Raw genomic sequence first — 26,158 nt, 5'->3', positions numbered from 1 at the left:
GTTTGACTACCGAAGCTGCAAGAGAGGTAGGAAACACTGTATCAACTCCATAAACTAGCTCAAAAGGGGACATACCAATGGATTTCTTCTGACTCACTCGATCTGCCCAAAGTGCATGGACCAATTTCTTATGCCAACTTTTCTTGTTGATTTCCAGCATCTTCTTAATGATATTAACCAAATATTTGTTGGAAGACTCTGCCAATTCATTGCCTTGTGGATGATAGGTGGTTGAGTGCCCCAAAGTAATGTGATATTTATTACAAAACTCAACCATCCTTTTTGACTTGAAAGCTACTGCGTTATCAATGATTAGCTTATTCGGGCAACCAAAATGAGACAAATTATTATTCTCAAGGAATGAAATTACCACCACATCCGTAGCTTGCCTAGTGGGAATTGCTTTGATCCACTTCGTGAAATAATCTGTCGCCGTGAGGATCCATCTATGCTGACCTGAAGAAGCAGGATGAATTTCACCAATGAAATCCAACCCCCACTGCTGAAAAGGGGCACTCACCTCAATGGGCTTAAGCGGAAAAGGCTATAATTTATGCTTTCCTTCAAAAATCTGACAGTTATGACAGCTCTTGACAGTCTTGAACACATCAGCAAACAATGTCGGCCAATAGTATCCAGCTCTTAGAATTTATTTGCCGTTGTTTTCCAAAAACGGTGACCGCCACAATCTCCTTTATGGAAATCTTCCATGACCTGCTTCGCTTCTTCTTCCACCAAACAATTTAACAAAATGCCACCGGGATCTTTCCAATAAAGTGCAGAATTCAAAATACAAAACTTAGCAGCCTTTAACTTAAGAGTTCTAGCTTTGTTTCTAGCCATACTAGGTGGCGCGGACAAATTCTAAAGCACATATATGATATTTGAATACCACGGAGAAAGAACAAAGATTTCAGCTACCTAAATTGACTGACCTTGCTCATTTTCATCGGACATAACAGAAATCAGATTTATGTCTAAGACGTGCAGATTTGATTCAGCCATTAACTTTGCCAATCCCTGTCCTTTAACAAGCTTTGTGGGCCTTATCTCCACATCATACTCCAACAAAGTTGCAATCCACTTGCCACGTCTTCCTTCTGGACCTGTTTGGACCAAAACATCTTTGACAGCAGCGTTAGGAACATAAGCTAAAATATGGGAATGCATAATATACACGCGGAAGTCTTTCAATGCTTTTACAAGTGCAAGGGCTTGCTTCTCAATAATGTTGTATTTCAAAGCAGCATATCTTATATTTCGGCTGAAGAAAGCAATTGGGCATTCATGCTCATCTTTGTTCTGCATTAATACAGCTGCCATAGTATGTTCCGAAGCAAATGAAAACAATATAAAATCCTGAGTGTAATCTGGGCTGATTAGAACCGAGGCTGAAGAAAGGGCCAATTTTACTAGATTGAAAGATTTTATAGCCTCTTCGGTCCATTTCACTTGGCTGTCCTTCTTAAGCATGTTTGTAATCTCTCTTAGATCTTCAACAAGATTAGGTACAAAGCGGCATAAAAAAATCATCTTACCATTAAAGAACTGAATTTCCTTCTTGTTCCGGGGAAGATAAATTTGTTGAATCGCTTATGCATGTGCTGGATCAATACGAATGCCATCTTTTGATATGATGTGTCCAAGAAGTTTGCCCTCATCCATGGCAAACAAGCTCTTCTTCGGATTCAACGACACACCATATTTTCTGCACTTTTGAAAAACAGTTTTCAAATGATACATGTGCTCTTCATCTGAATTAGAAAACACCGTCAGATCATCAAGGTACACAACCAAGAAGACATCCTTCTCATTTGTGAAAGCCATATCCATTGCCCGCTGAAATGTGGCACCTGCGTTCTTCAAACCGAAAGGCATTTTAGCATAATGAAAAGTTCCCCACGGAGTGGTGAACGCTGTTTTGTCTCGGTCATCTTCATGAACTAAAATTTGGTTATATCTGGAATAATTATCGAGTAGTGACATACGAGATGCTCCAACTACTCGCTGAAGTATGTGATCCATTTTTGGCAACGGATAATTATCCTTCAATGAAACTTTGTTGAGATTCCGAAAATCAATGCACAAATAGATCTCACCTATCTTTTTTTGCACGGGCACCAAATTAGATATCCAATCAGAAAATTGGATGGGAACAATGATTCCTTATTTGTACAACCTGTTTACCTCCTTCTCAATTGATGGCAGCAATTTTGGATTAAGCCTTCTTAACTTCTGTCTGAAAGGTTTCTCATTAGGCTTAATAGGAATTGTGTGCTAAATTATATTGGTATCATATGTCTTTAAGTCGGAATAGTCCCAAGCAAACACACTGGAAAAATATGACAACAAACTGATATATTTTACCTTTACCTTTTGTGGCAATGTTTTGGACAGCTTTACCATCTTCGGATGTTCGGTTGTTCCAATATTCACCTCTTCGACTCCCTTCTCTGTTGGCTGCAATGTTGGTTTGCAGGCTACGTCATCATGATCAAAGAGTTCTTTTAAAGGTATCAAGCCTTTAGGAATCACATTATCCTTGAGCTGCAACACTTCCATTTGATTGATCTACACATCATCTTTACCATCATCATGTTCTACATCAATTGAGGTATCTTTAAACTTACCTTTGTTTTGCAGAAAATCATCAATCTCCTCATCATCTTGAAAAACTTGCCAATATATCTGATTGTCTGGGACAGTCGGACGATGTTTCACATGGGTTTCAAATTTATACTTGAATTCGTAGGAATCTTCAAATTACTCGCTGCCTTAGCAAGTGCATCAACAATACTATTTTGAATACGAGGCACACGTCAAGGTATAATCAGAAAACAGCTTCAAGATGTCTAAAACAGCATTCCGGTATGCCCGCATCTGAGGATGCTTTGCTTGATATTTGCCTTTAACTTGCTTAATCACCAATTCGACAGAGGAGCAAGATGTTGACATTTTGACAAAGGCATTGTCAAAGTGTAAATTCGAGTTCCATAGAGACAGGATCGGGGTGGCAGATAATCCCTTTCTTGTTGAGAGGGAGTGTTGAAATATGGCAACAAGAATATTCCAATTTAATTTGTCCTTGAATTAAATTGTGAATTAAAATCGAATTTAGTCTTAACAACTACTTGGAAATAATTAATTAATTTATTTTAAATTAATTAATTAGAGAAATTCAAGTTATAAGTCTTTCTAACATCACGCAAGAGTTATCCCTTAAAGTAAGGAGATAAGATTGAGTTATATTTGAGTTGTAATTAGTTAACTCAGTTTCCTGAGTTAAGTCCAGGTAAATTAGTTCCAAACTGTTTGAGGAACTAATAGTGAGTTAACAGTCAGTTGATGCATTAATGCACTCAACTAGTGCTACTCCAGTTAACTCAAGATTCCCTCATCAAAAACTCATGCATGTCTATTCTGAGAAAGACCCAGTTGAGATAAATGTTCAAGGACAGTGTACTATTAGTTGCATGTGTTTTCTCATGGAGAAAACTCATGCATGCAGTCAAGGATTTATCCTTAAGGATTGCGAAATTTTGAGGGAAGGGTTTTCCACTTGGTAACTGGGAATCATCCACAAGGAATAGTGAAAGGAAATAGGAGTTTGGAGGGCAGAGAGGAAGGCTGGAGAGAAGCCAATATTGCCTATGAGCATCTGTGAGGATTGTACTGAGATCTGGCTAGCTGTGAGAGCTAAGGCTTTGTATAATTCCTATGTATTTCCACCATGTATGATAATACAATAGTGTGGGGTTTTTAGCTGAGGCTTTCCCCAAAGTATTTTGATGTGTATTGTGCCATTGATTCTTCTTCTTCTGGTTATATTATTTAGCTTGATCTTCAAGCTTCCGCAAATTGATAGTAGAAGTAGGTTATAGTATTCTGCTTTAATTTATATTGCATTATCGGGATAACCTACCATCAGATTTTCTACATATTGCAAAAGCATTTGGCGAAGGGGGCAAAGCTTGAAGGAAGGAATCCCAAGACAAGGCTCCCCCAACAAATCTAGCTTCCCCTAAGCCCCCAAAGTCTCTTCCTCCTTACGCTTTGTGTGATGTTATCAGTCATGCCACCAATAACTGTCCTAAACTCCCTCACATTAAAGAGGTTGTCACTGATACCTTTACCGATCCTAACATCCCCAACGTCCATGTAACCTTGCCTGAATCGACTAAGAGAATATGATTGTTACACACAAACAACCCTTGCGCTTTGTGTGATAACTACGACCATTATTCCCATCACTATCCTCGTCTTGAATATTTTCATGATACACTTCAAGTACTTCGCGAAATAGAGGCCACTCGTAATGAGTTCACTTCTCCTTTACCTACAGAGTTTGATCCCACCCCTACTCCAAAACAAGAAGTCTCCCAACCACTCATCGTGATCCCTCCCCCTTATGCTGAGATAATGGATAGTTCTGATCCCATCCTCTACCGATCATCATTCATGAGATTTCTCCCTGAGAAATCCCTAGATATCTCCTCTCGTGATTATGTTGAACCTCCTTCAACAGACACATCGGTCTCAACATTGGTAGATGTCCCCTGTACTATTCATATGTCTTCTAGTCATGATGATGCGTATGTGAACCTCGTTTCTCATGAATATACTTTAGGTAGCTCTTCCTCGTCATGTGGTCTTTCTTCCCTTCACCTTGCCATCGAAATTATCCTAGACAACCAACCCTTAGAACAACGAATCATCATGCTTGAGCATGCTTCCAAAGATCATCATGTTACATCGGAAACCACTAAAGTGCCAAAGAAATGTACCAAATCTTAGTATGACCACAAAGTCCACCCTCATACCTTCCATGAAGGCAATCTTGTTCTCGTGTATGACCAAGATCACAATGTCTTGGGATGTGGAAAGTTTGAACATTTATGGCTAGGGCCTTATATCATCCATAAGTGTTTAGGCAAGGGGGAAAACCTATTAGAGGATCCAAAGGGCCAAATCCTTCCCAATCCTCGGAATCCGCTCTACCTCAAGAAATTTTACCCATAGCATTTCCCATCAAAGTGTGTGTATCTCTGTCTTTCTTCTTGCATTTAGGTAGCTTGCATACCCCACTTTATTACACATTGTCTTCTTATGTCTTTCAGATGGATCCATCATCCACACCTTATATCAGTTTTGCCGATGGTGCGAGTCGCTTCACTAGGAATCTTGCCTCGATAGCTTGGGCCATTTTTACCCCCATGCATTCATTAGTCCACTCCAACAGAATTTTCATTGGACCTGCCACCAATAACCAGGCCGAATATGATGCAGTGATAAGTTTGTTAGTCGATGCCCTTGATCATCACATCCTTCACCTTCATGTTTGTCTAGATTCCTTGCTACTTGTCATGAAATTGAATGGCGTTTATCATGTGCATAATCATGTCCTATTTAGAAAATATCTACAAGTTAAGCTTTTGGTGCATGAATTTGAATCCATTACTTTCAATCATGTACCTAGATCCCATAATCACTATGTAGATACCATTACTAATAACATTCTAAATTGGCATTTATCACATGTAAGAAGACTTCCATAAAACAAACGGCAAATGACAATCGTCACAACAAAAAGGTGCATAATCATATATATATGTATCATCATACAAGTGTTTTGAGTCCATAACTCTAAATACATCCCACATGCCCACTCGCATGTTATCAAAAAACAAAAATGGGGACCCACATGTCCCAATGCTTCATCACTATCATTTGGAGATTCATGGGCCAGCGACTCCATCCCACCAGCCTGTAGATCTCGTATACCCTTTCCAGCCATTACCATGTGCCGCATGATCCCTCGCCACTCCAAGGGTAGACTCAAACACTCATTTGTGTACTAATCTTTGAGATCATGCCATCCGTGCTCCATCATCCTAGATAGAAGTACATCACATCTACTTCGGAGATCCTCCAGTAGAGCCCTATCATCTAGCCTCTGTGGTGATGAGGATCCACCCTGATCTGTAGCCCCATGTGCTGTAGCTCATCCTGCATATCCTTCCACCCTCACCGGTGCTATATATACATCCCACAAAGTTTAGAAATCAGTAGTACATACATACATTTTTTAAAATATAAATGCAACAAATATATAGCAAATTTCACTTATCATCTGGGCCCCATGCTTGTCCTGGTGAAAGTGGTAAGTCTAGATCCCCCTGATAGTTCATGTCATTGTATGGACAATCATCTATATATAATGACATATGGTCCTAATGAGCAAAAACTTAGGTCATAACACATGTTTGACTCCCATGCCACCTCATTGTCTCAGTAGCTACCCCCAGCGGTGCATCTTGTGCTCCTATGGGCCCCCATCCGGATATGAACATGAGGTTGTATCGTGGGGATATTCTAAAAGAAGAGTGAGAACAAAACTATCCCAAATGAACATTTATCATTGGTTCCTTGTCCACACAATGTCAATTGTCGTTTCAATGACGACAACATCATCTGGGCCCACCCATAGTAGGTCCCTCCCAAAACACTCTCCACCAGCATCATCTTCCCTCTAGTGATATGGTGGAAGGCATGGCTACCACAAATTCGCAGCACCATTGCGGCTATAGCTCATGTCTCCAATCTCTCCAAGTCATTAATTTAGATAGTCTTGCTCATCGCATGACTACCCCGTATACAATGACGCTCAACAAACTCCTCAATATGCCTCCCACAAGGTAGCATTAGATGTATCTCCCCTACCACCCCCAAGGGGGGTAGTCCTGTCAAAAAGTATATGTCTTAGATCATGAGCTTGATCCTGTGCCCTTGCACTACAAAGGCCTCCTGATCTGGATCCCAATAGCTCACTATCCTCAATAGCAAGGGCTCACCAGCCCTCATCAGTGGGTTCTCTAAGAAATTTAGCATTCCACATCGTGCCAATATCCCTATCACTGCTTGATTCCCTTGAATCTCATAACAAAGGGTATAAAAATCTCTTTCTCATCGTGATATCTTTAACTTTGCCATACCTGCAAGACACCACTAAGTTTTTTTAGTTAATAGTACAAAAGACAGTGATGGATGCACTTAACCTCAGTTTCCAGCAGACCATAGCCCTGCCCACTCTCTTAGTCTAGAGCACAGTTTTTTCCTAAAACAATGCATTGAACGCACTTGTGGGCCCCAATTTTGTGCTCCAGATCACATATCTAGCCCCAAATAGTGCATTGCAACCATGAGGGAAGGCAACAGTCTCCCAACAAAATCTGAGGACCTAATCTGAAAATCTAAACCACTGAAATTGATGAGTATGGTTAGGCCACCTACCTCCAACTTGCAGATCCTAGTTCCAACAGTCTATTTTCCCACTACAATCTCCACAAGATTTAGTGCCTTATCCTCCTATCCAAATTCTCCACAACTCACTATGCAAATGAATTTGATTTTGAGGCAAAAATCCCTTTTAAAGGAAAACCCTTGTTTTTTCCATCGCCCATTGCGACCAAACCGTAGCTTCGTTTGACGAACCGTCAACACCATTGGAAAGCTCTCATTGAGTTCTATAATGGGTCTCTATTTGTTTTTGGTAATTTGACACTTCACCTGGAAGCCATTTTTTCCATGAAGTTTCACTTTGTTGCCCTTTAAAATCGAATCTCTTCATTTGAGCCACCTGTTCTCTGGTACCACTTTACCTTTGCACTAGTTGACTCTCATGTCAATTTTCATCATGAGTAACCATCATTTACTCATGTTTTATGGTCCCCATCGAGCCTCCCCCATGTGGCAACATCATCGAGTCACCCTTGTTCAGAGCATCTAAGATGTGTCACCCTTGTACTTATGGAGTTTGTTCCGAGTCCACATTGTGTCTTGTTACAGTGTTTCATTTGTTGTCATGCCACATTTCTTCCATTATACTTATATTTGGCCTCTAGTCCTTTTGCTCCATCTTTGCCGAAACCCCCGTTTGAGTCATTGACCATCCCCTTTGGATTTGAGTCAGTTACTGCCAAGTCAACTATTTTTATTATGCTCTGACAAGGGAAGTCGTCAATCTGCCATCCATCATGTTGCCTTCCATCATCATCCCTGTTGTCAGTCCATTAGTCGCATTTCTATGTTCCCTCATGCCTTTGTTGAGGATTCCTCATTGCGTCAACACTCGCGGGCTCTCTTTTGTTGACCTCAGCACATTTATTCTATAAGAGTAGTCTAGAGGGTGGTGTACCTTGGTTCCATCTCCCATCTTTGTTCAATACCTCAGATCAAGCAAAGGGACTCATTATTGCCCTTTGACTTGGTTGTTTCTCACATGCTCGACATCAGATCATTACGACATGATTGAGATTCATATGCTTGATGGTTCGGTGATCCAGATGATTATCCCAATGCTTCCCAGGTGTGTGTGAGATGTTTCAGACCTCATGAGGGGGTGGTCCTTCAGATAGTCCCCCACATGCCCGGATGACCACAGATGTTGATCCTGCCTCAGACACAGTTCCACAGATTTAACGGGTTCAGTTTCCATCACTTGCAGTGCCCACAGCGTGCATGTCTCCTTCAGATGATCCATTTAGATCTTCAGATCCCTTCCCTATTCAACAGGGCTTCTTCGGTTGTGATCCCCCCTCTCCATGTCAGTTTGAGGGGCATTATATCTCATGTACTTAGATGTTATTGTATTCAGTCCTGGCCTATGTTTTTCTAAGCGCATTATGTATATGGGATCCATTGTATTATTTTCTGGCCCATTGATGCCAACATATCATGTATCATGTACTTTGTAGCTCAGTCCCACATTGTTGGGCTCACCATTATTCTTTGTACTTAGTTATCTCAGTGGGTATGGGTATGCCTCCCCCGCCTCATTTGAGATCATGTACTACCACATAAAAGGAGACTTCTATCAGTATTGTAGGTCTTGTCCCCTCCATTATTTGTCCATCCTTGGCTTGCTTCAGATCTCTCTCTCTCTCTCTCTGAATCCCCTTTTTGTGTCTTGTGGAAGTGTAATATACAACGTATTTTGATCATATGATTTTCTCCAACATTCATACGTGTGGGGACAATCTGTTATCACAAAAAAATGATCACCTAGCCATTTCTAACTAGGTGGATCGAAATACACCATGTGGATTTAATTTTACCATAGTAAAATCACTTTCATTGTGGAAAATAATTTAGTAAACCATTTTTATTAAATTATTTTATTATTTAAATAAAAAAACCCCATGAGAATAATTAGATAAATCATTATTTATTTAATTTTCTCTAGGAATTATTATTAAATCATTATTTAATAATTATTCCTTGTCATGTTTGACTAAATCCCTTAGGAATATTTAAATAAATCATTATTTATTTGAATTTCCTTATTTATGTTATTAGAATAATTATTAAATCACTATTTAGTAATTATTTTGGTTTCACACTTTTCTTATTTCTTTTGAAATAATTAATAAATCATTTTATTTGTTAATTATTTCTCAATAAAGGAATTTAACCATTTTAAATTCCTTTTCCCTCTCCAATAAATATAATAAAGTATTCCAAGTAGTTAAACCTAAATTTGGTCAATAATATTTTATTATTATCCATTTTCGAGATTAACTCCATACGTTTCTATATAAAGGAGCATTTCTCATCCATTCTTCACCATGATCATTATCATCGTCTACATTATCGTCAATTTATTGAGCTCCCATTTGAGTTCTTCACTTTTGCTTGTGTTTTTTACACGGTTGAGAGAGGGAACCTATTTATGAAGCATCAAGGATATCAAAGGACCCATCGCATGGAGGGGGAATTACAGACGAATATGTAGATCTCCTCACCAAGTGTTATCAATAAAGATTTATTCATTTAAAATTTTCTTTCCAATTGGGTTATTATTCTGGATGCATTATTTTGTTGCTATTTGTTTTTGATATTGTTTTCTTTTACTGTAGATTTTTCATTTGAATTGCAGATCTAGAATGACAATAGCCATCAAATTGTTGTTAGGGTCAATTGTCACCTAGTGACTTAAGTGAGGATTTTTTGGCACACCTTCTAGGAATTTTCACACTAACAATATGCTTACCCAATCCTCCACTATTTCTTCCCAAGTGAAGACAAGAATTATGTGCCTATCTCTTTCTCTCAACTATGGAGCATATATAAACTAGACCAAGCTTGTCTCTCAAGTACACGAGATTCTTATTAGGAAAATATTTTGTCAAAATGTCAGCTACCTATTCATCAGTGGAGATATATCATAGCTACAACACACCATCCTGTACCGAATTTCGAATATAGTGATACTTGTTATTTATATGCTTCATCTTTCCATGAAACACTTGGTCTTAAGACAACCTCATATAGCTGATGTTGTCACAATGTATCATGGTAGGGTCCATAGGTCCTTCAAACAAGTTAGATAGCAGTTTCCTCAACCAGACAACTTCTTTGCTTCACAAGCTGCAATATATTTAGCCTAAGCACTACTCAAAGCAGTCGATTCTTGCTTTCTACTCATCTAGGAGACCATGGAGGATCCAAAACTAAAACATCCTCCTATAGTGTTTCTTCCATTCTTCTCACTGACTCCCTAGTTAGAATTTGTATATACAATAAAGTGGACATCATTACTCATATCATACTTTAGCAAGTAGTGGATTGTTCCTTGCAGATATCTCAGTATATGCTTTGTTGCTATCCAATGATCATGCTTGGGATTTTCCTGGAACTAATTGATAACATTCACTGCAAAACATATGTCTAGTCGAGCATTCACCAAGTACATCAGTGAGCCAATCAATTGTTTATACCTGGTTGGATCCACTAGGCTTGATTTAGAACTTCTTAGCCTCTTCATGTTTGTGATCATGGGGGTTGTCATAGGTTTGGAATCCATCATGTCAAACCTCTTTAGCATCTCGATCACATACCTTCCTTGAACTAGATAAATCTCATTTAGTCCCTGCCAAAATTTAAGTCCCAAATAATAATGCATTAACACAAGATCCTTCATTTTGAATTATGCTACCAGTTTCTTCTTGCATCCTTGGATTCGACCTTCCAAACCTACAGAAGGATGATTATAGGCTCACCCTTCAAAACCTTGATATAGATAATCAAATTAGCAAAAATCTTCTTTGTAGGTATGCATCCATCCTTGCATACCATGCCCTTGGTGCTTTCTTAAGGCCATATAATTCCTTCTTCAATCTGCAAACATAAGTCTCTCTATATTTGACTTCAAATACCAAGGGTTTCTCTATATAGAATTCTTTATCAATCGTGCCATTCAAGAATGCAGTCTTGACATCCATTTGATAGATATTCCATCCCATTGATGTTTCCAAAGAGACCAAAGAATATATAGTTGTATACCTTGTTGTAGGTGAAAATTTATCTTCATAATCGATGTCTCCCTGTTGAGAGAATCCCCTAGCCACAAATCTTTCCTTATATTTATCAATACTTCCATCCACTGCATGTTTTATCTTGTAGAGCCACTTTGAAGTTACCACAGATTTGTCTTCAGGCCTAGGTATGATATCCCAAACCCCATTATTCATTATTGATTGATACTCTTCACTCATGGAATCTTTGCATTCTTGATGTTTGACAACCTCTCCAAAGGTGGAAGGTTCTACTTCTATTATTTTAGTCATATAGGCTTCATACCCATAATATATTTTCAGCTTATTACTTTCATTGAATGTTCCCTTGGCTTCTTCACATCCCTCTACATCTAAAAGAGTAGATTTCAACCAGTTAGGTCTCTTTCTAGTTTCAGGAATGACCACATGTTGTACGAGTTCACTGGGACCTTCATCTTCATGATTTGTTTCTTCTTCCTCCATGGTGCCTTCCTCTTTAAATATAGGAATTTCTTCATCATTAGAGTCCATCAGGAGATCCTTTGATTTCTTATATGAAATAATTTCATTAAAAATCACCTCTACTAACTTCTATTCGATGTCCTTCCTTTATGTATATCCTATAGGTATTACAAGTATTAATATAACCAACAAATGTTCCCTTCATGCATAAGGGTCCAATTTATTTCTCTTGTCCTTTGGTATATGAATATAGACATGAAAACCAAAGCTCCAGAGATGGTCTACACTTGTTTTCTTCCCAGTGAATGCTTCTTCGGGAGTCATGTTATCTAGTGATCTATGGGGACTTCGATTTTGAATGTATACAACAATATTTGTTGCTTCTACCCATATAAATTTTGGAAAATCTTGATCATGTGACATGGATTATACAATTTCTTCAATAGATAGATTGTTTTTTTTGTAATTCCATTTTGTTACGGATTTTATGGAACTATCATCTCCCTCTTAATCCCATACTCCTTACAGAAGGTTGTGATTTCCTTTGAAGTATATTATTCTCCATTATCGGATCTTAATAATTTTATTGTCCTTTCTGTAAGGTTCTCCACTTCAGCTTTGAATTCTTGAAATTTGAAAAATACTTCATCCTTGGATTTCATCCCTGTCTCAGAGGATCATGCATCACTTTCAAAGGATATATCCCTGTCAAATTAAAATCCTCTGAATCCATGTCAAATTCAAATCCATGTCTCAGTTCATGCATCACTTTCATGTGTGCGAGGATATATTTGGGTAGTTTTGCTAGAGCGTGCACTGGCTGAATGTCTTCCTCCATTTCTTCATCTGGTTCAATCTCTCCTATGAAGGCCTGAAGATCTTCCTCCTCATCATCTGTTTCAATATTAACCATCTTGCACTTGTCTTCCATAGACAGTTTACTGAACTCCAGATTTCACAGAGACATACGGATCGTGCTACTACCTGTGGATCCTTTTTAGGCCTCGACGTCCGGGGTGATTTAGGGATTTCTGGTGCATCCCCCACCGGTAGCGTAGAGCTCTATGCGACTCCCTTGGTTGTTGACATCATTCTAATCAGGAAATCTTGTGTCTCCTTCGACAATGTCTCAAACACTAAGCTTGCTCTCATAGCTTCTAGATTCGTCAGGTCCATACCCACTTGGTAGCGCAACAACTAAATTCTCAAAATGCCAAGGGTTGTTCGGTGGAGATCCCCTTTTGATTTATAGGCCTTTTTGAATTCAAATTCGATCGTTCCCCCCTTATTTGGCCCATTAATGCGAGATTGGTTGCAGTTAACCCCAAATCTAGTTCTAATTCCATGTCTTAATTTCCCTTTGCCTACTCGTCATTGCCTTAAATTGGACATCTTGTCATGAACAATGACTCCAATGGTCACTTCCCAGCCTACCCACATGGAAGCATAGCCCCTTGTGTGCAGACACGACCCGTGTGTCAATTGATCCTGCACACAACCTCCTTGTCACGCAACACCCATACAGACTCTTTTATAGTCTCGCGATTTCTTTCAACTACTTGGAGCACTGAGAATGTGCTTCCTATGGATATTTAAGTGGTCACACCACTGGTGCAAGGCTTCAAATCACTTTCCAACCCGGTCCATGCGCCTTCCTTAGTTACCCTCGCTCCAGTCAGCACTGTGCATTCTTCCCCATGCGGTGCGCTCCCTTGCTTACTTTATCTAGTAAGGTGTGGTTGCAACCATGGTAGCAGAGCCAGACATTTTTGGTGACAATCATCTAAAGCGGTGCTATGGTTGCCTGTATTTTATCCTGTCCTTCTATCGAGGCGACATGCTTGTGCGATTTCAGTTTCTAGTTTTCTGGTTTCTGCGTTCATTCACTTGCTTTTCTACTTCAGTCGTACCCAATCTTCTTCAAGCTTGTGAAGCTCAAGGTTCCCTCGCCAAATGGCTTCTTGAATCTGCATATGTTCATCGTCACATGGCTACATAATCCCTTTGTTCTGGTCCTCGCGTGCTGTCCCCATTATGGGAGTTGTTGTATGGGGATTCTTCTCTGCTCTTATGGTTTCGTCTCTTCTCGTCAGTGTGGGGATCACTTCCGCGCTCTGGTTTTTGCTTATGGCCATATAGGCCCATCGAACTGCCGATATGCGTAGGTCTCGGTCAGTTCGTCTTGCCTGGTGAACTTTTTTCATGATTCTGCATAGCTATTTGAATGCTCCGATGTGGAAGATTTGTTGCTTTTCCTACTGCCACTTCTGGTTTTGATTTTCGATCCTTAGTCTGGGATGTGCTTACATAATGTTAGCGCTTGAAATTTCACCTCAGGCTGAGAAAGGTAAACCTCAAGGCAACATCAAACCATTTAGCCTCGTAGCTAGCCCTACGGGGCAGGAGAAGGCTCTCTCCGGTCTATCTCGATAAAATCTTCAATAGATGAGATGAACAATAGGGTAACACTGATTTTAGGCTAGTAAACTAATCAAAAGGGTTGATTTGGGGTTTTTAGGGTTTTTGGTGGCATATTAAGGGGATGGCAATTTTGGGTGCGGGGATTGGACACAGTTTCTGCAGGGGGTTCTTTGGGGCGAGGTAGGAGATAGTATTGATGCCTTTGATTGAGGTGGATGGTCAGGAATGACAGGTGAGGAGCTAAGGAGAGCAAACAATAACTTTGAATTCTCCTTAAACAGTAGAAAACATTGAAATTAAACAAACTTAAAAGCAGAGCATGACAGTCATGAATTCTTACTTTAACACTTCGTTTGTTTAATGTGCAGAAGGAAAAGAAAGGAAATGATTCACATAACACACTTACAGGTACATAGAGAAACACACCATCAATACATGTAACCACAAGAATCCCAAAAAGGACTGCAAAACCCTGGTCTTCCTTAGCCAAAAATTGCAAAGATACAGTGAATAATACAATGATAGCTTATCCCTCAAGAGTCCAAACTTCCAACCCCTGAAAATGATTAAGAAAATACATAATATAGGCAAGCCAACCTCTTCCCTTGCCTCTAGGGGTCGAGCTCATCCTTCTAGGAGCTGTTTCAACTAATTCTAAACTGAGCACTAAAATCTAGGCAGTCAAAACAACTTACCTCTATAAGCTAGGAAACCAATTCATTCATTTAATTTTCACCTATTTCATGAATGAATCTTATAGAAGTGTTACATAAGAGTAAAATTGTCTTAAAAGTACAATAATTACATCAAAGAGGATCACAATTCACCCCAAAAAGTCAAACTGGGTCAAACAGCGCTTTTCTGAGCTGTATAGTGCATTTTTGGAAAAATCTGCCTGAAGGGCCGCGCGCCTTTGGAGCCATCTTTGGGGCACTTTCAGGTGGAAAAATTGAGAAAAAGTAGGCTTGTTGGAAAGGTCTATGAGTCTACCTTCCAACCCAACTGGAATTTCTGAACTTGGAGTTCATTTGCCTTGTCAAAAATCAAATCGCCCAAGACTGCTTTCTGCAGTTCAAAAAAGTGGCAGAAAGTCATTTTTTACTAGTTTTTTGACTTTCTGGAGGCCCAAAACTTCACCAAATCTCAAGTCCATCCATGAGCATGTGTAAATTTTCATAAAAAATCTGGAAATGCTGAGTTTTTTCAAAATGGAGTTGCCATGATGAAGGGTCGCGCGGGGGGTGAGACCCGTTAATGGAGAAAACCTGTGTTTGGCATAAAAAATTCACAAATGACAAAATTTTCTCCAAATTTCTTGAAATTTGGGCTGGGAGTCCCCAATCAAGTACCATGCTCAGTCAAAGAGTCTTTGGCCAAAATTTGGAGTGGATCAGGCGTTTTCCTTCGTTTTTGTGCTTTGGCCAACTGTCCTTGGAGCACCTTCGTTCTCGCCGATATTTTTGACATTTCTTTAAAACCATGATACCTGTGAAAAAAATGGAGGAGGTTTTTCTTCCTTGGCATGTTTTGGACAAAAACCTCTCTCAGTTTTCCAAAATTCATCTTTTATTGCTCTGGAACATCATTTGAGTGTGCCTTGTCCCAATGTGTGAAACAAGGAATTTTGTCGAAATTGAGCGAAATGAAGGGAATAGGGGGCTTCTAAATTCTTGGGAAAATTTTTCGAAGTAGGGAGGGATGTTAGGAAGTAGGGGAAAGTGGAATCTCAGAGATTGAGTGAGGGGAAGGGGTCCAAAAGGGAAAAACACAGGCCCAACCTAGAAAATTGCCAGGTTGTAGCTAGAAACTAGGGTTTGTGCAAAAATGAGGAATTTGGCGGATCTAAGGGATGGGAAGTGTTTGATAAGGTACTTTAAGGATAGGGGAAGGTGTATGAACATCAGGAAACAAGTTTTGCCGGTGATTGACCATCCAAGAGAAATTGCCTTCAAAACCCTAGGAGAGGGAAATGACCTTGCCTAGGCACAATTGAAGCATGAATAAAGTGTAACATGACCCAATGGAACCTAATATGATGATAGCAACCCTCTGAATGATGATAGGCTCAGCTGAATGATGACATGGACTGACATTTGGACAAATTTGAAAAGTGTGAAAGCAAACCCTAGACCTAATGCCTAGTGACCAAATTTTGCTTGAAGACTCACTGAAATGACAAAATTTGACCTTGACACTTCAAAATAACTTTGTAAGAGCATATTTGATCACTGGAGGAAGGCTGGAAAGACTGACACTAACACATAACACACGTCTACACCCATCGACACAGATGGGTGCGCAAGCTACTTCGTCCTAGCTACCCGGCTCTCGTTCGACGTTGGGGGCTTCCAAACTGTAAGCACATCCGTCTTCTACATTCTTGCCAGTTTACAATGGTTTTCTGATGTGTACTCCACCATCGTGAGGGTGTTGTGCGCAACGCCTATTCCAGCGCACTGTACCGCTGTTGTTCTGGCACTGCACTTTCAAATTTGTTTAAGAATTCATCCACTGTTGTTACTTCATCATATGTTGGCAGTTCCCTTGCCTCTGTCATCATGCACTGCAGTGATCTAATCATCATTTTGCAATTTAGCATTGTCACTTCGTGCAATCGGTTCTGCCAGCGTTCTAATTCTTCGTTTGAATCCGAAGTACAGGAACTGTCGCTCTCCCATGAGATTCTCCCATCTGCAGTCGGGTTCACCCACTCCTGGTCTCATGCAGTTATCTGGTAAATGAAATCCAACTCATCGTCTCTTTCATCGTCGCGCATTGATTCAGTGTAGCGTGCTCCCTCGGCTGGGTCTAACGGAACTACTACGCGTAGGGAATTTTTCTTGAATATCATCTTCCGCTTCTTTAGGTTAATGACTCCATTCGTATCAGTGGCCCAGTCTATTCCTAGAAATGCGGGATAAGGATTGATGTCATCAACAATCTCTATTACTTCAAAGTCCGTCTATGTGCTTTCACCTTCGATATAAACTGTTACCCCTTGCAACCTCCCCATGGGAAAAATCTTCTGTTAGTTCGCCATTCGTAATTGAATAGGGAACCACTGTAATGCAGGCCTGCCCATATGTTCCCATGTCTACTTTGGTAATACATTCGTGTTTGAACCCAGGTCTAGGATTACCTGATCCATTTCATATTTGTCAATCTGTGTCATCAATCTCATTTCCCTCCCAGTGCGCAATGCATGCTTTCACAGTTTCCGGACTACGCGCAGTTCCCCGGACCCTGCACACCTGGTGATCAACTCCTGTAGTCCCTTAACTGCCTTATTGTCACGTAGCAGTTTCAAGCATGTCTCTAAAAAGGTAGTAAGCATAGAAGTAACCATCCTTGGCTCTGGTTGATCCTTACTACCTGAAGTAGAGGCCTTCGTGAAGCTCTCCTTAGCTTCCATGAACGTCTCCTTTGCGCATTCTAGATCAAACTCAGGTTCCTTTGTAGGAGCCTTGCAAACCCATGTATCTTCCTCGGGCTGCTTCCCCTTATCCTCCCCTGTGGTCATACCACTTCTAAGCATCATGTTCACATTTGGGTCTTCTTTGCATGGTTCAGACCTGATCATTTATATATTTTGAGGCGGAGGAGGTTGGAGTACCCCTTTCTTGCGCATCTGCGTGATCAACGTAGGACAATCTACTGCTTCATGATCAAACTAAGCACAATATGAACAAGATATTCTCATCGGGTTGGTACAATCGCGGGTGTAGTGCCCTGGTCCTCCGCGATTGTAACAAATTAACTGTCCATGGCCCCTTCCTGGCCCCATCCCTCCTTGTCCTCGACCTCGCCCCTAAAATCCAGCGTGCACCATCCCCGCAGTTGGGTCAAGCCTCGCGTTTCTGTCTGCATTCTATACGCTGGGGTCCGATCCATCATTAACTCATAGCTGCGACAAGTGTGCTCATCATGGCCTATTGACCTGCAAAAATTACAAAACAATTGTTGGGGAGTCTGCATATACTTCTGCAACAAATGACAATTATCTGTCATGTGTTTTCCTCCTATTTGACAGGTCACGCACCATAACGTGGGTGTCGCACTTAGCCCTGCATGTACCTCCGGTCTCAACGGAATTTTCCCCCCTCCTACCAAGTAGTTCGCGAATACTGGACAATGATTCTTGTCATGGCCCTAGCCTTTGCATTTTATGCACCACGCTTCCTTGCATGCCTTTGGCTGTGGTGCCCTATCCTGCTTCAAGCTCTGCATTTCCAGAAAGAGATTCTGTATTTGCGCGTGGATTTGTTGACATCATAGCCCTGGATCCTGTATCGGTGTCTCATGCAACCTCATCGCCATTTCCAACGCTTCGGCCTGGGTAGCAAGTTTTAGTTGCGACAACGTCGTCCTTAGGTGCGGTGTTAGAGATGCCACAAACCATGCACGGTGTTGTGCATCCGTTAGCGTCATATTAGCCTCATGGATCATACTCTTCAACCGCTGACCCAGATCCCAGGGGGTCTCACTTGGAAGCATCGATATCTCTTTGAACCTAAGGATTGACTGTGTCTCTGATTTCGGTGGGCTAAATTCTCGGTTCAGTGCATTCTGGATTTCTGCTATTCCTGCATTTGGGTGATCATTAGAGTGCTTGATATACAACGTCAACGCGTGATCTTGCAGCGCGCTAACTAATGTATCCTTCTTAATGTTGTCGTCTATGACCCCTTGCACTTCCCACATTACTCTTACCATGAACGAAAACTGGTCCGGATCCTCATTCCCTACTCCTCTGAATACGGGTAGCTTGATCGCGCTTGCCATACTGAACTGCGGGGTTGGTGGAGGTGGAGTGGGTGGAGATGGAGGTGAAGGAGGTGAAGTGGGTGGTGGTGTGGGTGGGGGTGGTAGCTGCAGAACACGCTACCTTATCAAACTAATCGCACTTCTTTGAGAGACCCGAGCGAGCTCTTCCTCGCTCTCTCATGAAGGTGAAATCAAGGGACTATTTCTACTTCCTCGCTACCTTTGTAGATCTTTCTGCTCCGCGTCATTCCAAACATTAATGTATTCGCATAACATGCTTTTTACATAACAACATCTTAATCTATGTATTCAAATATTTAATGTACTTACCTCACGGTCCCTTGAGAAAATGTCATTCTACTTTGCTGTAGCTCATAGTCATGTCTATTGCAAACTCAGTGATAAATCCCCCTATTATTCGGTCGAGCCAATGGTCAACAACTCGTGCAATCTTATCTTTTGATGCCTCTATTCTGCGCACTAATTTCGGAGTCCACATTATTGGTTGGTCAAGCTTGCACCTTCCCTGGCTTTCGGCTAACCTCGCGATCCACTCATACATTTTGGAAGGAAAGGACGCGAAGAAGATCTCGTGGATTTCCGTATATACATAGCGATCTAGCCACCTTTTCTTGGATACCTACAAAGTTCTGTTTTCCTGTGTCACGAACTTGTGAATCTTTTTGTCCAACCACTCTTCAATTTCCTTCTTTGTTGGGTTCCAATGGCACAACACTAGACATCCCTTAGACAGATCTCAGTCCTAGCAACAGAACCATTTGTTGGCTTGTTGAGGCCTGAACCAGGTTCAGAAGTGATTTAGACAAACAAATCCCGAAACTACTAGCCCTTTCGGCAATAGTCCATAGTGCGCGGACTGAGGTCTCACCTGAGGTAGTATAGGAGGGTGCTAGAACAAGGTTTCCACACCCTAGGGATGTCTTGATGAAGTCTAGGAAGTTCGTGAACCGAACCTGCGTGCTTGCGCTGCTTTGTGTAGCGGTCTGTCCTTCGCAACTTATGCGACTTCTTCCACACAGCTCTGTAAAGAGTGCGAAGAGGTGATGTATAGATCCTTTATCCTTATTGTCATTTTATTATAGATCTTAACTTAATTGTGTGGGCCCAATATTATCGTTAATAATTCAACATTCATAACAAATCATAAACTGTAAAGAGATGCATAAATATAACAAAAGCATAGACACACAATATTTCAGAATCAACTTATATTTTATTAATTCTCTGTCCAAGTACAATCCCAACTCTGCCCTGCGCACTTAGCTGCAGGGGTCCGCGCACACAGCTGCGGACTCTACCAGGCCTCTGTGCACTCAACTGCAGAGCCTCTACCTACTACTACAACCCAAGACTCGGACTTACAAAATCATAGCTAATTTCTTATCCAAAACTAAGATTGACTTTACACTTAGAGCCTCGCTCTATTTATACAATCCCATGGTTCACGGACCATGGGTAGGCCGACACACTTTACATTAAATTACATTATCTTAGGGCAGAAAACCCTAGACTCTTGTGCTCCGCGCCCGCATTTCGCGAGGTCTTTACGTTATACTTGACCAAAATTCGGGCTTCAAGCCCCAAAAACATGCTATGGGGGGATCTGATACCCAACATCAATAGAGTAAGAATATTTTCCTCTTGATAGTGTCTTTAGTTTCTTGTTATCACTAGTCATATGTATTGATGATCCATTGTCGATCACCCAAATATTCTCATCTTCAAATGTGCCAGTTTGTGCTAAGAATAGTCCTTCATCCTTTGTAGATGACTTGTGGATATCCTTCTTGGGAGGAAATAATAGATCCCATAATTCTTTGATGCCCTTCTTGAGATGACTTTCCACCATTGTACACTTCTTTAGGAACTGTTAGCTCTGCTACATGCTGCTGATTTTACAGGAGAAGGAATAAGTTTGGTCCTTGGTTGCTGGCTCAGAGATGGTTTATAATGGTTATTATTGTCTCTCTCTTTTTCCCTCTACCTCCATTTCATCCTTCTCTCTCTTTTCCCCTTTTCTCCTTATAGCTCCCACACCTCCGATTCCTCCTTTTCCACGAGTTCCCCTTATTCCCTTTTTTAAATCCTTTGATCCCTGTTTTTGTCTGAAAACCCCTCATAAACCCTATTTAACTAGCCCTCGGGTCATATTTGGTTTTAAAATTATTTAACCTTAAAAGCCCCGATAACCCTTTGTAAATCATATTAACTATTCTTTTTGTTTTACCCCTCGCATTTAATAAAAATCATAACCGGGCCCACCCCTCACCTATCACATCAAACAATAAACCCGTGTATTCATTCCATGCCGTCTGATCTTACCTTGCCAGGATCCAATGATAGACGCTTCTCCCACTCCGCGAACATGCACATGCGATAACCCGTGGGGGAAGCGGTTTCGCGACTGTCAAATCAGACACGCGGCACTCGCTGACTCGTATCGCACCCTCCCTATACATTTACCGCCATTGCCCATAAGCAGTGCGGGGAAACCGCTTCCTGCCACCATACCGGCTCCCCCCGTTAACGTGTGTTCATCTCCGCCTCCTGTCAGCCATTGGATCATTCCCGCCGCAATCCACCGGTCATTGTTCATCTGTTCACATGCCTCCCGATAGCCCTCTCAGATCTAATCTCAGCCGTCAATCTGCCATATCTAACGGTGTTATGAAACCAGCTCAAGAAAAGATAGAAAAGATAGATCAACGCCTTAGAATTTAGCCTCTTCAAGGGGACAACCTCCTTTACATTACATAAATGAACAATTCTTGGATGATACAAATGAAAATACCTCCTTTGTATATAGGATTCTAAGGGGTCATAACATAATCAGAGCCGACATAACAATAATAATGTAAGGGCACAATAATAACAATAGTGGGCTTCTATGGGGCACAATAGTAACAATATGGGCACTACATGGGTACATCAATATAATAAGTGGGTTAATAACAATAAGGGGTTACACTAGTAGTATAGGGGCCTAACATGCCCCTCTCCTTCAAAAAGCATTGTCCTCAATGCTTGAGTAGTTCTTGATGCTTCTGTATAAAATTCTTGTCCTCCCATGTGTAATCTTCAACGGGTAAGTTCTTCCACTTGATGAGATACTCTGAAATTGATCAATTTTGTAGTTGTCGGGTTCTTGTTTCCATGACTGTACAGGTTCCAATATGATTTTTCCTTCCTTTTCAATTTCTGGCAATACTGTTTGAATTGGGATCTTTTGCAACTTTTGAATAAGTGGCCATACTTCTTCATCCTTCTTCCATTCATCCCTTGCTTCGTTTATCCAATCTGGTTGGATAATAGAAATAGCACAAAACAATGCTTCCACATCCTCATCCTTGAAGAGTCTTCCCATTCGGTAAGGTTGCCATTTTTTAAGTGCATGTAGTATTGCCAACATTTCCTTCTCATAAATAGCTTGCTTGAGATGTAGCAGTAAAAATACCCAATCACCTACATCAAAACCTTTTTCACTACGATGTTTATCTACCTGTTGTTTCATTTGATTTTGCACCGAAGTGGCATTATCCTTTAAAAGTTGGAGAACTTGTTGTTGATGCTCGATGTGATCTTTCACTGCTTGAACCTTTTTCTTCTTGATATGTCCTTATATCTCTAGAGTTTGAGGAGTGGCAATTTCTTCCAATCCTTTACAAGATATGGTTAGATTCATTTCTTGATGCTCGATGTGATCTTTCACTTCTTGAACATTTTTCTTCTTGATATGTCCTTCTATCTTGATAGTTTGAGGAGTGGTAATTTCGACCAATGAATTACAAGATATGGTTGGATTCATTTCTTCTTTCTTAATGTGATCCTTCACTTCTTGCACCTTTTTCTTCTTGATATGTCCTTCTATCTTGAGAGTTTGAGGAGTGGTAATTCTTGCCAATGCTTTACAAGATATGGTCTGATTCATTTCTTCTTTCTCTGGGGTGGGATCCTGGCATATAGCCTCTTCTTTTGATGTTTCTTGATCCTTTTATTCCTCCTCTTCATATTCTATGTAAAATAATATCTTCTCAGCACACTTATGACCTTTAGTGCATTTGCTATCACAATTGTAACAAAGCCCTTTTTCTATTTTTTCTTCCAATTGTTGTGGTGTAACCCTTGTAGGTTGTGGAAGGCTAGGAAAAACAACACTTCCATCTTTATAGTTGTGAGGGGTATGCTTCCTGGTTTCCATAATTTTTCTTTCCAATATGTCACAAAGCCCTTTTACTCTTTCCAGTTGTTGTGGTGTTGCTCTCAAGAAGGTGTTGCACTTTGTATCCTCATAATGTGCTACCATTTCCTCCGTGAAAATTGACCACGTAACAAGTTTTTTATGAGAAGAAAGTCATTCATACCATAAAAATTGATCTGGTTCTAAATATGAAGATGGAATACATACCTTTTGTAACAATGGTACACCATGTAGATCAAAATATTGCTCCATCTGAAGTATCCAATTTACCGGATCCTTGCCATCAAACTTCCTCATCTTGCTTTTTCTTGATTTTAGGAGCTCGATCTTGAAATGACTGTAACTCTGTAATTTTGAATCTTTAAGTTCTAAAATTGTGACCTGTAGTATCCCTCTGTGTCCTCTTTCCAATGCAACCAGTCTGATCCAAATTGGATTCTCCAAGAAAGAGTTATGCACAATCTCCCAAGATGACTTGATTATAGACTTTTCTAGAAGAGCGAACTTGTATGAAGTGCCATGTGTCACTGTTTCGACCTTTGGATCTGGAAAATGCATAAAAGAAACTACAGTTTGTCCTCTTTCTGTAACTTCTTACGAAATTTCGATGCAATCCCCAGAGAGAAAGCTATGACGATTTTCCCGAGGTCACCTGTTTGGAATGTAATTCAGGAGTCTGCAAAAAGACCAACTTCCTCAGATCATATCTCCGCAAATATAGCGCAAAAAGCTCTGAAATTCGGACTCGAGGTTCAGTGCGATTTTTTATCAAATGGGTTTTTTTTCAACTTCTGAAACATTGCAGAAGAAACGTTATAGCGAAAATTCCATGATGACCTGTTTGGAGCAGTGAAACACTAGAATCCAAAGCTTTGATACCAAATGTTATGAAACCAGCTCAAGAAAAGATAGAAAAGATAGATCAATGCCTTAGAATTTAGCCTTTTCAAGGGGACAACCTCCTTTACATTACATAAATGAACAATTCTTGGATGATACAAATGAAAATACCTCCTTTCTATATATAGGAGTCTAAGGGGTCATAACATAATCAGAGCCGAGATAATAATAATAATGTAAGGGCACAATAATAACAATAGTGGGCTTCTATGGGGCACAATAGTAACAATATGGGCACTACATGGGTACATCAATATAATAAGTGGGTTAATAACAATAAGGGGTTACACTATTATTATAGGGGCCTAACAAACGGCCAGCATTCTATATCAGCTCTTGGTTCATTATCCATACATTTTACGTGTTTATGGCAATCCTGTGCACCTGAAGGAGAAAATAGCCCATGTTCAATACTCTGCGTAGTTAATATTTCAGCTGCCACATTCAAAGACCGCATGGTGAAGGACAAGAAGAACGGCTTTGAGTAGATCAAGATATAAATTAGTCATGGAGCCTTGTACACATTACATTCCATATGCTCAGAGAGGACATCAAAGTACCAGAGAATGTCAAATTTGTTAATTAAAAAAGTCAGAATGTATTAGAGGCCCATAATAGTTTGTAAATGCTGTTGGTGGTCAGTTATGACCCCTCCACGCTTAGGGCAGCAGAGCAATTTTGTGAAAAACTCCATGTATACTGAAAAACAAGAGGTAATCAGGTTGATGAGTGTTATTTTGCTGTAAGGTTCAACTGCTGGAGATCGTAACTGCTGTGATACCTGCAGCGTCTGATCTTCATTTTCAGCTAATGCAAGCTTCTTTTGCTGTTAATTGCTCACTGTCCACTTCTTCTTATTGTTCCAAGCTGTGCCTATTTTGCATTTATTCATGTGCTGTTAATGTTTAGCATTAGAGGGGCTGTCATCCCACCTCTGTGTTAGGATTTAGCATGTATCATTGAATTTGTTTGCAGGTTTCTGTTATTTTAAGGCCAGAGAGCTATCATCTTGTCTGTGTATTAGAAAACAGATTTATATACCTTTTAACTGGTTGCAGCTAGCCATCACAGGGTCCTGTGCATCTGCTGGTGTGATTAGTGTTCTCCATCATCACATTTTCTTAAGTTGTGAGTAGTTGGTGGTCTAAAGCCTTGTAGTCTGGGGGTGTTCACCCATGTCTGGGGTCAAGCATAGTAGAAGTGGTTATCTGGATTGAATATGCAACATTTCTTTCATTCATCCACCAATCTATCCAACATCTTGTTGAGTTTGTAATTTTCCCGAGCATCTATGATATATAGCCTAGGAGAGTTTCTTGGGGTGATAATACTAATTGGCGCCATTGCCGGGGAGAGGGGAATTGAAGCTCAACTTTCATGGGAAAATGACACAGCTTCAAGCTTTGATGATAGACAAGGTTTGAACATAGTTTTTGGTTGTAATCATCTATCTGGCGACTCCATTGGAGGAAGACCATCCTTTGGCGACTCCACATTGAAGTTCTGGCTCAGTTTGTGAGACATAGTCGAAGAAATCCTCAGAAATATCCAGCTGAATCATTGCATGACCCTGAGAGGACTGTCAAATCGAAGAAATCATCACAGAAAGGGGAATTAGGATCAGGTAAGCCTAAAAAATCTCATTCTTCTCTGAAAGACAAAGTTATTGCTGAAGATCTACAGTTTGAAGATTTAGAGCACAACACTGTTAATAAGGAAAACTCTTCAGAGATTAGTTCAGCCCCTTGTGCAGTTAGTTCCCCTTTGAATCTCAGTCCAAAGAAAGCTTCCCATTCAGTCCAAAACATCCCTTTATCTTTGCCATCCATCACATTACTCCCTACCATTCAATCTGCTAGTATTCTTCCAAATATCTCAATCATGGTAGGACAACAAGCACCTACGAGGATAGAAAGAATTATAGCTGCCAGATATGGACCTTTAGTCTTGCCTGTGCCTTTAAATCCTATGCCTGTGGGAGAATATCAAAAATATATGCCTAAATTCACTGGAACAGAGGGAGTGACAGCAGAAGAACACCTAGAAGCTTTTTATAGTT

Source organism: Pinus tabuliformis, chromosome 7, assembly GCF_031772625.1.
Source record: "Pinus tabuliformis cultivar Carrire ecotype Pingquan chromosome 7, CPIR1, whole genome shotgun sequence".
NCBI classification, from domain to species: domain Eukaryota; kingdom Viridiplantae; phylum Streptophyta; class Pinopsida; order Pinales; family Pinaceae; genus Pinus; species Pinus tabuliformis.
This window is presented reverse-complemented; position numbering follows the sequence as displayed.